Source organism: Ursus arctos, unplaced genomic scaffold (genome assembly GCF_023065955.2).
Source record: "Ursus arctos isolate Adak ecotype North America unplaced genomic scaffold, UrsArc2.0 scaffold_4, whole genome shotgun sequence".
Classification (NCBI taxonomy): Eukaryota; Metazoa; Chordata; class Mammalia; order Carnivora; family Ursidae; genus Ursus; species Ursus arctos.
Genome location: NW_026623056.1, coordinates 5,115,072 through 5,130,912, shown reverse-complemented (window position 1 = coordinate 5,130,912; position 15,841 = coordinate 5,115,072).

Here is a 15,841-nt window from a genome sequence, read left to right as displayed (position 1 = left end):
CAGGTCTAATGGTAACAAATCCCCTCAGCTTTGTTTATCTGCTAATGTTTTAATTTCTCCCTCACTTTTGAAGGGCAGTTTTGCTGGGTATAAAATTCTTGGGTGACAGGGGTTTTTTTGGTTTTGTTTGTTTGTTTTTTAGCACATTGAATATATTATCTCACTGTCTTCTGGCATGGCCTCCAAAGTATCTGATGATAAATTTACTGATAATTTCATTGAGGAGCCCTTGGATGTGACACATTGCTTCTCTCTAATGCTTCCAATACTTCTCTCAGGCTACTTTCAATATTCTCTGTCTCTGTCTCTTGAAAGTTTGATTATGTGTCTCACTATGGGTCTCTTTAGTGTTCATCTTACTTGGAGTTAGTTGAGCTTCCTAAACGTTTATATTCATGTCTTTCCTCAAATTTGGGAAGTTTCAGCCATTATTTCTTCAAAGATTCTTTCTGTTCCTTTATCTCTCTCTTCTCTTTCTGGGACTCCCAGAACATGTATGTTCTGGTGCCCACAAGTCCCTTAGGTTCTGTTCACTTTTCAATATTTTTTTTTCTGTCTCTCACACTTAATAATTTCCATCACCCTATCTTCAAGTTCACCGATTCTTCCACCTGCTCAAATATGCCCTTCAATCCCTCTTGTGAATTCTTCATTTCAATAATTGTACTTTTCAGCTCTAAAATTTCTTTTTGGTTTCTTTTTAGATTTTCTATCTCTTTATTGATATTTTTTATTTTCATACATCATTTCTTGACTTTCCCCACATCTTCCTTTAGTTCTTTAAGGATCTTTAAGACAATTGCTTTAAAGTTTTTCTCTAGCAGATCTGCTATCGGGGACAGTTTCTGATGCTTTCTTTTTTCCTTTGAAGGAGCCATATTTTCCTGTTTCTTTATATGTCTTGTGATGTTTGTTGTTGTTGTTGACAACTGGGCATTAGAGTCTAAAAATGTAGTAACTGGAAATTAGATTCTCCCCCTTCCCCCAGAGTTTGCTGTTTTTGTTTTGTGTTTTAATGTAGGCAATATCTATGCTAAAGATCATACATCTTAGCTGAGTCTGAGCTCATCCCTGGATACGTGGTGACTTTCTAATTTCCACCATATACACGATTGTGTTTGAATGTTCATTTTTAATGTCTAGCTCCAAAAAAAGGAAAAAGAGAAAAATAAAGAGGAAAGGTGCTGGCCCTTTAAGTCCCCTGGATGTCACTTCAGCTGGAAGAGGAATGGGTTCCAACAATGAAGGAAGTAAAATAACAATGGCTGCCCAACTCTTTGCCCATACTTCTGAGATTGGTAGCCCCAACTTGTATCAGAGAACAGATACATAATGCTGGAGGTGACAGGGTCCCTTTTGCCTACAGTGGCTTCCACATGCTGCAGGCAAGCTGCTCCTGGAACATGTGCACAACTGCCTGCCAGGGATCTGGGGATGGGAGGATGGGTGGCTACTACTGTGCTAAGCTGAAACTGACAGAACTTAAATGAAATTTATTGTCTGAGCCTTCCTCTGCCAGTTGCAATCCTTCAATAGACTCCAGGGTTCTAAAACAGTTACATCACACAGAGTTGTTGTCTAGATAAAGAGAATCCTAGTGCTTCCTACCCTTCCAACTTCCCAAAATCCTATATAGATTTTATATAGGATCTTTTATAGATTTTATACAGGATCTTTTATAGTTGAGTTTTTAAAACTCAACAATAAGTAAAGAACTGAATAAAAATATAGGTAATAGATATGAGCAGACACTTCACATGCAAATACGTATATGAAAAGATGCTTAACACCATTGGTTATTAGAGAAATGCAAACAAAATTTACAATGAGGTACTAGTAAACACATAAAAGAATGGCTAAAATAAAAATATTTTACAATTCTAAATGCTGTTGAGAATGGAACTGGAAGTCTCATTCACTGCTAGTGGGCATGCAAAATTATACAGGCATTTTGTAAAACATTGTGGCCATTCTTTCAAACAAATGACCAAACAACCCCATTCCTAGATATTTACCCAAGAGAAATGAAAATTTATGTTCATACAAAATCTTGTATACAAATGTGTATAGCAGTTTTATATTAATCACCAAAACCTAGAAGACATCCTTCAATGGGTGAATAAACAAACTATGGTATATCCTGAAAATGAAGTTCTACTCAGCAATAAAAAGGAACAAAGTATAGATTCATGCAGCTACATTACTAAGTAAAAGAAGCCTTGAAACCTTACACCAGTCTGTTTAGATTTATAGTGATTTTATAGATTTATAGTGAATGTGATTTGTAGTGAATATTTTCTTTCCTTCTGGGCATCAGGAGCTTCAGAAATTGCATTCACTGTTTGTTTATGTGACTGGCTCCCAATCCAAAGTCTGGATTCCTAGGCTCAAGAAAGCTTCTCTAGTAGACAACAGTTTGAACATGCAGTTACAATTCAACGCTGGAGGAATCAAGTGCATCCTGTGAAACTCCACTGGGAGAAGACTCTTGGAAACTTGCATTTGAATTCCTCCAGACTTCATCTGATGTGAAAATAATGACTTCAGAGGCCTGTGAGTCCTTCTAGCAAAACACAACCTGAAAGTAGTCATGGGGACCACCAATGGTGTGTGCATGCATGTTAGTATACATACACTTATATTCTAGTTTGGTCTACAGAGAGCCTAAAAGCAGCAAGCATGCCTTGTAGCAACAGGATCTTGAGCTGCAAATAAATACCATTTGATTTTAGGGCCAAACAGGGAAAAAAACAAGATGAGTCTGTGTATCATATAATCCTAGAAGTAAAGAAGTGCTTAAAAAAAAAAGATGAGGAGAGGAGATGGGGGCATATCAAAAGGACACAGACTCCCAATGGCCAACACTAGAACAATTTAAACAACAAAATAATGAGTAAAATAAATTATCCATGATATCATACTGATGTAAATAAAATAAGCAAACAGAGAGTGACAGAAGGAACAAATCTTTAGGGAAGAATTTCAAATAATAAATGCAGAAAGATGAGGGAAATAGAAATTCACCATTAAAATACCAATAATTCACCAATTCACCAATAATAATTGCTGCAGGCAAGATCTACAGATTAATGCTATAATTCTACAGCAAAATTTAAGGAGAAACAGAATATGTCCATAAAGTTGAAATATCTACCCCAATATGTTTATTAAGAATTGTGCTTTTTAACATATGTCCAAAAATTCTTTGATATTTCTCCCACCAAGAGGTGGAACTTAATTTCACTTTCACATGATAGATTTAGTGAGTTGCTTCTATTGAATAGAATACAGAAAGGGAAAACTATTAACTTTATGGCAAAGAAACCTGACAGGTATTACCTTAACCAAATATTCAAGGTTAACATAACCAGTAAGTCATGTTGGTATCATGTGACCCTAAAATGATAAGAACACTTTGCTTCTATAGTATTCTTCCCTCTAACTCATAACCCTCGTCTAATAGTGACAAAATGTATTAAAATGTACCCATGGGATTTCAATTTATGGAGGTGAGTAAGTGATGACATGGAGAGACTAATACAATTGAAAGAATTTATTACTTACAATTCCCAAGAGAAGGGGATATGCCATGCCAAGCAGGACCACATAGGGAAGCACCACATTCGGTCAGGAGGCAGAAGTAGGAGCAAGGGGGAAGCAGGACCTAAAACTATTGTATTATCCATGGAACAGGCAAGACAGGACAGGAGAAACAGCTTAGGACTGGCTACTTCAATAATATCAACTCGCTCTGAGCCATAGGAGTGATCTGGTACCTGGCCCTGGGTGATTTAAAATGCAGGGAATATTGGCTTGGTATGTGAGAGTTAGATAAAGCTGGTGGTTGAGAGTACAGACCAGAATTGGTTGGAGGGTTTATAATATGATTTTCATGTACTTGTGAATGCTAGATTACAGGGGAGATGCAAAGAACTCTGGCTGTTAGTCTGGCCCTGTGATCAACGGATACCAAATAGATGAATACAGGATCTAAGAAAACACATAAACTCATACTGAGGAACATTCTATAGAATACCTTGCACAGTACTCTTCAAAACTAAGTCATGAAAAACAGGAAAACACTGGGAAACTGTCACATATTGGAGGAGACTAATAAAATAGAATGGTATGTTATCCAAAATTGGATCTTGGAACAAAAAAGAAAATCAGTGGCAAAAGTCAAAGAAAGTTTCTACTTTAGTAACAATATTGTACTAATATGAATTTCTTAGATAAATGTACAATGATTATATAAGATATAAACATTAGGTTAAGGGTGTATGGAAACTCTATTCTATCTTCACAACACTTCTGTAAGTTTAAAATTCATTCAAAAGAAAAAGTTTAAATATAAATAGATAAAATAAAAAACTTTGCCTTGACTCCACATTTGGCTCTATTATATTTCTCTCCTTCCTTTCTTGGCAAAAATCTCTTGACAAAATTACCTCATCTTGAATTTTTTATAACATCTTTGTTGATAGTTTTTAAGCATAAGAAAATATTCAAGAGTTTAAAAAATAATTGTTCAATTTATTAAAATTACCAAATCAGAATCCAGTTGTTCCTTAAGAGTTTTTTATTTAGGTAAATTTACATATTGAAATACACATGTATTCACTTCACAACATGATGACTTTTGATAAATGCGTATACCCAGGTATAATCTTCATTTGTCTAGATATAGAACATTTTCATCACCCAGCAAAGTGCTCTTATGCCCCCTCCTAGGCTATATACCACTTCTCTCCCAGAGTAAATACTTTTTCTGATTTTTTTCCACCATAGATTGGTTTTGCCTATTCTGGAACATCCTATAAAGTACATTACAGTATGAATTATTTTGTGTCTGTTTTCTTCCATTTAGTATATGTTCTGGCTTCTTTCACTCATCCATATTGCTGTGGTTATCAATAGTTTGTTCCATATTATTACTTAGTAGTATTCCATTTTATAAATACAACAGTTTGTTTATCCAATAAACAATGTTGGACTTTGGAATTATTTCCAGTTTTTAGCTATTATGAGTGAAGGTGCTTTACGTTTTCTGTACAAGCCTTTTTGTAGACATATGATTTCATTTTGATGAACAAATATCTAAACTTGGAATTGTTCTGTATTATGAGAAACTCAAACATTTCCCAAAGTGGTTGGACCATTTTATAATCCCACAAGCAATGTATGGGAGTCACACATCCTGACCAATATTTGGTCTTCTCAGTCTTTTAAATTTTAGTTATTCTAGCGGGTCAATAGTGGTTTTTCGTTGTAGTTTTACTTTTGCATTTCCCTGGTAACTGGGCACGTGTTTGTGAAGGAGCTGTTCCAGTCATTTGCCCACTTTTTATTGTTTGTATTTATTACTAAGTAGGATTCCTTTGTCATTTGCCAAATACTTTTAATAGACTTTATTTTTACAAAAGCTTTTGATTTACAGAAAAATTGAGACTATGGTACAGAGTTCCCATATACTCTCTCACCCAGTTTCCCCTATTAGTAACATCTTACACTAGTATTGTACATTTGTTATAATAAAAAGACTTACCAGTCTTTTTTTTATTATATTATTAATAACTAAAATGCATAGTTTACTCAGATTTCCTTAGGTTTTGTTTTGTTTTTCTTTTTGTTTTTACTTAACATATATTGCTTTTCCAGAATCCTATCCAGGATTGTACACTGCATTTACTTGTCATGTCTTCCTGGGCTCCTCTTGGAGCTGTGAGTGCTGTGAGTTTCTTAGACTTCCTTTATTTTGGTGATCTTTACAGTTTTGAGGTGTACTGGTCAAGTATTTTGTAGGATGTCCCTCTAAGGAATTTGTCTGATGTTTTCTCATGATTAGACTAGGGATATGGGTTTGGAGATGAAGACCACAGTGGCAAAGTGCCGTTTTCTTCATATCATATCAAGGTACATATTATGAATATGGTTTATTACTGTTGATATTGACCATGATCACCCGGCTGAGATAGTACTGTCAGATTTCTCCCCTGTCAAGTCACTCTTTCTTTTTTTCCCTTTCCACACCGTACTCTTTGGAAGGTAATCATTAATGCACAGTGAGGAGGTATGCTCTTTTAGGGCAGAGCATCTACATAAATCATTTAGAATTCTTCTGTAAGGAATATTTCTCTCTTTTCCTTCATTCACTTCCCTAGTCAATCATTTACTTATATCCCTATAGACTTGTGATATTTATTTCCTTGCTAACAGAGCAAGGAGGTGGTTTTATATACATTGTAATAGTTACATTCTCTTGCCACATCTGCATTCTTTCCTGGATCCCCCAACCTCCTAAATGGTTTCTTTTATTTTTTTTAAGATTTCATTTATTAATTTGACATAGAGAGACAGCCAGCAAGAGAGGGAACACAAGCAGGGGGAGTGGGAGAGGAAGAAGCAGGCTCCTACCGGAGAAGCCTGATGTGGGGCTCCATCCCAGAACGCTGGGATCACACCCTGAGCTGAAGGCAGACGCTTAACGACTGAGCCACCCAGGTGCCCCTAAATGATTTCTTTTAATGCGTACATTATGTTTCATTCTACTGCTGTGAAGCTGTATGGGTTTTAACAAATGCATAATGTCATGTATCCACCATTACAGTATCATACAGAATAGTTTCACAGCCCTAAAAATACTGCCTGTCTTCAACTATTAAACTCTCCTTCCTTCCCCAAAAGCCCTGGCAACAACTGATCTCTTGCTGGTTGTATAGTTTTGCTTATTCCAGAAGGTCATGTAATTGGAATCATTTTCAGGCTGGATTCTTTCACTTAGCAATATGCATCTAAGGCTTATAAATGGTTGATAGTTTTGTGGGGGGTTTTGTCATTGAGTAATATTCCATTATAGGAAAACACCACACTGGGTTTATCCATTCACCTGTTGAAAGGTATCTTAGCTATCTTTCTTTTTATTATTATTTTCTTCCACTCTTAACTTGACTATTCATTTTGATAAGAAATTTTATATTTGATGAAGTTTAACGCATGATCTTTTTCTTTTATGGCTATTGCCTTCTATGTCTTCTAAAAATTCTTTGTCTACTCCCAGGGTACATAGATATTTTCCTATATTTTTTCTATAAATTGTATTTTATGTTTATGTCCACAATCTATTTTCAATTAATTTTTATATAACATATGAGGTAGATATAGAGTTTCATTTTTTTTCCACTGATGTAAAATTCACATAGCAAAAGCTATCATTTTAAAGTGTACAAATCTGTGGTATTTAGTACATTTCACAATGCAGCAACAACTACCTCTAGTAATTTATAACATTTTCATCACCCCAGAAGACAACCCTGTACCCATAAAGCAGTTCTTCCCCATTCCATTCTTCTTTCCAGCCCTGGCAAACATTATTCTGCTTTCTATCTCTATGGTTTTACTTAATCTGGATATTTTATATAAGTGTAATTACAGAATATGTGTCTGGCTTCTTTCTCATAGCATAATTTCGAGATTCACTCACACTGTAGCATGTATCAGTACTTTATTCCTTTTCATGGTTGGTTAATACTTCGATGTATGTATGTACCATAATTGTTTATCCATTCATCTGTTAATAAGATTTTTGGGTTGTTTCCACCTTTTGCCTATTTTGAATAGTGCTACTATGAAATTTGTGCACAAGTATTTGTTTGAGTATCTGCTTTCAATTCTTTTGAGTATATACCTAGGAGTGGAATTGCTGGTTTGTATGATAATTCTGTATTTAACTTTTTGAGAAACCACCAAACCACCTTGCACAGTGGCTGCACCATTTTACATTCCCACCAGCATGTACTGTGTTCCAATTTCTCCACATTCAAACCAATACTTGTTCCTTTTTTAAGTTATGGCCATTCTAGTGGGTGTGAAGTAGTATCTCATTGTGGTTTTGATTTTCATTTCCCTACTGACTAATGATGTTGAGTATCTTTTCATGTGCTTTTTGGATATTTCTATATTGTCCTTGGAGAAATGTCAATTCAAGTCTCTTGCCCATTTTAAAAAACAGCAGTCTTTTGTTGTCTGAGCGTTTTAATTACTATAGCTTAATAATAAACCTTGAATTTCTCAAATATTTTATTTTTATAAATTATTTTTGTTATTATAGGTCCTTAGAATTTCCAAGTAAACTTTAGAATAATCTTGTCACTTTCTATACAAAAACTTACTGGGATTTTGATTAGGATAGTATTTAATCTATGGATCCATTTAGGAAGCACTGAATTGTGATACTTATGCCTCATGATCCCTAAACTTGGTATATTTCTCCAATTATTTAGGTCTTTTTTAGTTTATCCTCAGAATACTTTGAAAATTTTGTAGTTTTCAATATATAGGCCCTATACATATTTTATTTGTAAGTATTTAAATTTTTAGTACTATTATAAAGGTTCTCTCTTCTAAAATATTTATTTTTGGTTGTTTGTTGCTAACATAGAAATACAAGTGATTTTCCTATTGGCCTATATCCTCACTTATTAATTCTAGTAAACACACTTGTTAATTCTAGTCCCTGTTTAATGGATTCCTTGGGATTTTCAACAGAGTCGATCATGACATCATGAATAAAGTAACTTCTGACCTGTGTACCTTTTATTTCTTTTTCTTACCTTGTTGCACTGGGTAGGATCTCCAATACAACACTGAATAAGAGTGGTTACAGTGAACATCATTGCCTTGTTCCTGTTCTTAGAGGATATAGTAGGCAGAATTCTAAAAATGTCCCCCAAAATTCCCATTCTCCCAATATTCAATCAAATACTAAACTAGGTACTGCTGTGTAGAGACTCTGATATGGAATTAAGGTTACTTATCAGCTAACCTTAAATTAGGAAGATTATCCTATTGGGCCTAATGTAATTACGTGAGCCCTTAAAAGTAGACAAGAAAGGCAGAAAAGTCAGTCAGATGGTGAAGAAGAGGAAGTAGCAAAGGGAAGATGATGAAGAAAGGGAGGTCAGAAAGATTCAACGTATGAGAATTTGACTTGCCACTGCTAATTTTGAAGATGGAAGAAGGGGACCAAGAGCCAAGGGGCTTCTACAAGCTAAGAACAATCTCCAAGTGACAGCCAGCAAGAAAACAGGGACCCTAGTACTACCACTGTGTGGAACTAAATTCTGCCAACAACTTGAATGATATTGGAAGTGGATTCATCTTGAGAGCCTCCAGAAAAAAACACAGCCCTGCTGATTCCTTCAATTTGGCCTGCTAGGACAGGACAGAAATCCAGGACAGAAAACAAACTGAGCCACACTGTTCATGGACTGCTGATGTACAGAACTGAATTAAGTGGGTGTTATTTTAGGGCACTTAATTTGTGTTAATTTTGTTATGGCCACAATAGAAAAGAAATATAGAGGGAACATATTCAGTATTTCACTGCTGAGTATAATGTTAGTTGTTGGGTTTTTTCATGGATGTCTTACTGCGTTAAAGAAGTTCCTTTGTAAGGAGGGCACATATTGCATGGTTCACTGGGTGTTATACACAACTAATGAATCATCGAACTTTACATCAAAAACCAGGGATGTACTGTATGGTGACTAACATGATATAATAAAAAAATATTATTATAAAGAAAATCCTAGTTTGCTGAAATTTCTCAGGAATGGGTTTAGAATTTTGTCTCAGCGGCTTTTTTTGCATCAATTGAGATGATCATATAGTTTTTCAACACTTTTCTGTCAATGTGGTGAATTACATTGATTTTTTTAAATCTTTTTAATTAATATTTAGGAAAGTCATGGTAACAAATGGAGCTTTTCATGTAAGGATATAAAGGAATAGGTTTGTGAAAGAACCTTTACTATGGCATGTCAAAGTTATTTATGCTGAGTGGATGAATACTTATGCTTACTTTTTTAAATAACAGCTTTGAGGTATAATTCATACATCATAAAATTCCCCTTGTAAAGTGTACAATTCAGTGATTTTTTAGTATATTCAGAGTTATGCAAACATCACACTAATTTTGGTACATTTTCATCACCCCAAAAGAAACCTGGCACCCATTGGCAGTAACTTACTAATCTCCCCTCCATCCAGATCCTGGCAACCACAAATCTACTGTCTGTTTCTATGGACTTGCTTATTCTAGATACTTCATATAAATGGGATTATTCAATATGCAGCCTTTTGTGACTGACTTCTTTCATGTAGCATAATTTTTCAAGGTTCATCCACATTGTACTATTAATAAGTACTTCATTCTTTTTTATTATAAAATATTTTCCATTATATAGGATATAATGGAATATTATATGACCAGGTGTGGAATTCTCAAATGCTGACTCTGTTTTTAACATTTTGAGAAACTACCAAGCTGTTTTCCAAAGTGGCTGCACTATTTTAGTCCCACTAGCAATGTATGAAGGTTCTAATTTCTCCATATCCTTACCAACAGTTATTATTGTCTGTGTTTCTCATTTTAGCCATCATAGTGGGTGTAAAGTGCACTTTGTTGATAATCTTTTTATGTGCTTAATTGCCATTTCTGTATCTTCTTTGGATAAATGTCTATTCAAATCCTTTGCCAATTTAAAAAATTGGGTCATTCATCTGTTTATTAAGTTGAAAAGTTCTTTACTATATTCTGGATACAAATCTGTTATCAGATATATAATTTGCAAATATTTTCTCCCATTTCATGGGTTTTCTTTTCACTTTCTTGATGGTGTCCTTTGAAGTACAAATATTTTTTAACTTTGATGAAGTCTAATTCATCTTTTTTTTTTTAATCACTTGTACTTTTAGTGCCATATTTAAGAAACCAATGCCTAATTCAAGGTCATAAAGATCCATTTACTACTACATTGGTTGATTTTTAAATACTGAACAAACTCTTGCATTCCTGAGGTGAATCCCTCCTGACTTCATCGTGATGTATTACCCGTTTTTATATATGGTGCATTCAACTTGCTAATATTTTGTTAAGAATTCCAGCATCTATCTTCATGAAAAATATTGGATTGTAATTTTCTCGTAATTGTCAGGAGTTGGAAACAGAAAATGAGTTGGGAAATGTTCTCTTCTCATTTTCTAGAAGATTTTGTGTGAACCTGGCATTATTTCTTCCCAAAAATTTTGATAGAACTCAGTAGAAGACATCTGGACATTTCCTTATGGAAAGGTTTATGATAATGAGTTTAATTAAAAAAAATAGGGCTACTTTGATCTTCCATTTTACCTTGCATCCATTTAGGTATATATTGCATTTTTCAAGGATTTGTCCATTTCATCTAAGTTGTTAAAAATATTGCCAGAAGTTGGTAATAATACTACTATCTTATCATTTTATTATGTATAGGATCTATGGTGATACCCCTTCTTTCATTCCTAACTTTAGTTATTTGCATATTCTCTCCTTTTTTTTTTTTTTTTTATTTACCAGTCTAGCTAGGATATTATCAACTAACTAATGTTTTCAATAACAAACTTTCAGCATTGGCTATTTCCTCTATTTTTTAAATACCTCATTGATCTCATGCTTACATTTTTGTTTTCCTTCCTTCTACTTACTCTAGATCATGGGTTTGCAAACTACACTTCACAGGACAAATCTAGCCCACTTCTCTGTTAAGTAAAATTTTATTGAAATAAAGTCATGCTCGTGCATTTATGTTTTGTCTATGCTTTGAGTAGCTACAATAGACAGTGTATGGCCTGAAAAATCCAAAGTATTTATTATTTGGCCTTTAACTGGAAAAGTTTGCAGACCTCTGCTATAGATTTACTTTGCCTTTTTTCACTAGCATAAGGTAGAAATCTATGCCATTGATTTACAATTTTTCTCCTTTTCTAAAATAAACACTTAAAGTATCACTTTTTTCTCTAAAGGTGTTTTAATTATAGCCCACAAATTTTAATATATTGTATTTTTGTTATTCAATTTAAACTATTTTCCTTGTTTTTTTTTACTCTAATCTAGAGGTTACATGCAAATGTTTTAATTTCTAAAAATTTCAATTTTTAAATATATCTTACTGATTTCCAATTTAATTCCACTGAAGTCAGCCAATGGTTTCTGAAAATTGATCAAGCATACTTTGGATGATGATCAATGTGTACTTGAACTTAATATATTCTACCGGTTTTAGGTTCAGCACCCTAAAAATGTCCATTAGATCAAGATGGATTATGATGTTAAGTTACACCACATTCTTAATGCTGCTGTGTCTATTGTTTCATCTATTGCTGAGAGAAGTATTTTAAAATACTCAACTATGATTGTAGACTTGGCTATGTATTTAGTTCTGTCAGTTTTTGCTTCATGTATATGACTAATATACACACTTAAATTAGATTTTCCTAATGATTTGATCCTTTTATTATTATCCAATGTCTCTTTTCCTTCAGTGATACTCTTGTCTTGAGGTCTACATTATCTGATAACAGTAAAGCCACTCCAACATTTTAATGCTGATTGGCATCTTTTTAAAATCCCTTTATTTTCAATATATATGTATCTTTATTTTTAAAGTGTATCTGGTAGGTGGCATATAGTTAGGTATGAGATTCTCCGGTCTGACAATCTCCGCCTTTTAATTGGAATGTTTAATCCACTTATATTTAATGTAATTATTGATATGGTTAAATTAAATCTCTTTATTTGTTCCTATTTGCCCCATCTAATTCTTTTGAAATTGACATATATTTAATCTAACATATCCAAAATATCATTACAACACGTAACCAATATAAGACATTATTAGATATTTTACCTTCTTTTTTTCAAATTTATTGAGGAATAATTGACAAATTGTAAGAAAATTAAAGTGTACATCATGATGATATGCTATACATATCCATCATACTGAAATGATTCCTCCCATCTAATTAATTAACACATTCATCATTTTGCATACTTAGGTTTTTCGGGGGGATTTTGCTTTTGGTGAGAAGATTTAAGTTCTACTCTCATACAACACAGTGTTATCAACAGTAATCACCATGTTATACATTAGATTCTTAGACCTTATTTATCCCATAGGTGAAAGTTTGTACCCTTTTACCAACTCCTCCTTATCCCCCACCCCATTCTCTGGCAATAATATTCTACTCTGTTTCTATGAGTTTGCCTTTTTTGATTCCACACGTAATAGAATCTAAATGCAGTATTTGTCTTTCTCCATTTGGCTTACTTCACTTAGAATAATGCCCTCAAGGTCCACTGTGTGTTGTAAATGGAAAGAGTTTGGGATCTTATGTTCAAATCTCTAATTCATTTTGAGTTAATTTTGTGTGTGGTGTAAGATACGGCTCCAGTTTCTTTCTTTCTTTCTTTTTTTTTTTTTTTTTTTTTTGCATGTGGCTACCCAGTTTTTCCAATACCACTTGTTGAAAAGATTATCCTTTACCCATTGTATATTTATGCCTCCTTTGTTATAAATTAATTGGTCATATAGACATGGTTTTATTGCTGGCTCCTTCAGTAGGCCATTGATCTACATGTCTGTTTTTATGCCAATACCATACAGTTTTGATTACTATAGCTTTGGAATATAGTTTGAAATAAAAAATGTGATGTCTGCAGCTTTGTTTTTGTCAAGATTACTTTGGCTACTTGGAGTCTTTTATGGTTCCATACAAATTTAAGGAGTTTCTCTTTATGTCAAAAATGCCATTGGAATTTTGATGGGATTTGCACTGAATCGGTAGATTGCTTTAGGTAGTATGGCATTTTAATAATATTCATTCTTCCAATACATGAACACAGAAAATACTTCCATTTATTTGTGTCTTCCTCAATTTCTTTCATCAACATCTTAGAGTTATCAGTGTATAGGTGTTTCGCCACCTTGGTTAAATTTATTGCTAAATATTTTATTCTTTTTGATGCAATTATAAATCGATCATTTACTTAATTTCTCTGATAGTTCATTGCTAGTGTACAGAAACACAACTATTTTTCTATATTAATTTTGTGTCCTGCAACTTTACTGAATCCATTTATTCTAATAGTTTTTTGGTAGAGACTTTAGGATTTCCTATATGCAATATAATATCATCTGCAAGTAGAGATAATTTGACTTCTTTTCCAATATGGATGCCGTTTATTACTTTTCTTACCTAATTTCTCTGGTTAGGACTTCCAATACTATGTTGAATAAAGGTGGTGAGAGAGGGTATCCTTGTCTTGTTCCTGATTTTAGAGGAATACCTTATAGCTTTTCACCAGTAAGATACTATGATGCCACAATTTTCTCATCTATAAGTCTTTGTACCCCCAATCCCTTAACCTAAAATGCCCTTTCCAAAACCCTCTTCATTGCCAACTTCTACTCATTTTTCTCATATCAGATTAATATATTCACTCCTACAGAAGCAGTCTTGAAATTTTTCAGACTTGTGATGTCCACTGTGATAGCCACCAGTCATAAATACCTACCAAGCACTTAAAATATGGATAGTCTGAATTGAGATGTGCTCTACACAGGTGACTGAACGCTCAGTTTAAAAGTTATAAAATTATCTTATTAATAATTTTATATTGGTTACATATGAGATATTTTGGATATATTGGGTTAAATAAAATATATTATTGAAATTCATTTTTATCTCTTTTTTAACTTTTTTAATGTGGCTACAACAAAACTCAAAGTTACATGTGGCTTACATTATATTTCGATTGGACAATACCTAGACTAGATGAGGAGGAGACCCTTTTTTCAATTCCCTGTAGTTTTTTCTTTAGGAGTATTTATTTTATGTATTAAAATTGGTAACTGTATCCTGTAGGAGACTGTAAGCACCAAATGAAAAAGGGACTGTCTTGGTCAACACGGTAATTTCAGTGCTAAGGGTACTAAAATAAAAACAGTGACTCCCCATTATTCATAGACCTCATATTTGTGAATTTTCCTATGCATCCAATTTACTTGTAATCAGTACTAGCACTGCTTTCACAGTCATTTATGGACAAGCACAGAACAGCAAAAGATAGAAGCCATCCACCGTGTATTTTCCTAGCTGAGGTCAAATGAGGTGATGTTCTGCCTTATTACAGCTGTCAAATTAAACAAGTGTTTCTTTTCAGTCTATTAGTGCCACTTCTCACATTTTTGTGACTTCTGTTGGTAACACGGCTATTTAAAATGGCCCCGTAGCATAGTGCTAAAATGTTGTGTAGTGTTTCTAAGCACAAGAAGGCTGTGATATGCCTTATAGAGAAAATACATGTGTTAGATAAGCTCCCCTCAGGCATAATTATAGTGCTGTTGGCTGTGAGTTAAATGTTAATGAGTCAATATATATTAAATAAGGTGTTCTTAAACTAAAACACACATTAAACAAGATTATGTATTGGTCAGTTGACAAAAATGTTGTGACCAGAGGCTCAGAGGAACCTAACTCTGCATTTCCCCTAGGAGCAATGGTTCAGTATATGCTGATTCAGTGTTCCAGCAAGTTCACTAGAATTGACTGTATTTTTTGAATGAATGAACCCAGATCACTTGATTCCAAATCCAAATCTTATGCAAATGCAGTAATTGTGGTAGTTAAAGCAGTGATTGTGGAGCCAAACTGCCTAGAGTTCAATCTTGGCTCTATGATTTGCTAACTGTGTGATTTGGGGCAAATTACTTTTCTCTGCTTTTTTTCTCACAATTAAAAATGTAGATAAAACAGTAGTTGTTAATGGCTGCCAGGGGCTGGGTGTGGAGGGAGGGCACTGACCACAAAGAGGCAGGAGGAAACTTTTGGAATGAGGCAAATATTCTTTATCTTGATTACAGTAGTAGTTACATAACTGCCTATGTTTTGCAAAATTCATGGAACTAAAAAGGGTAAATTCTACTTTGTATAAATTATAACTTAATAGACTTGAGGTTAAAAAAGA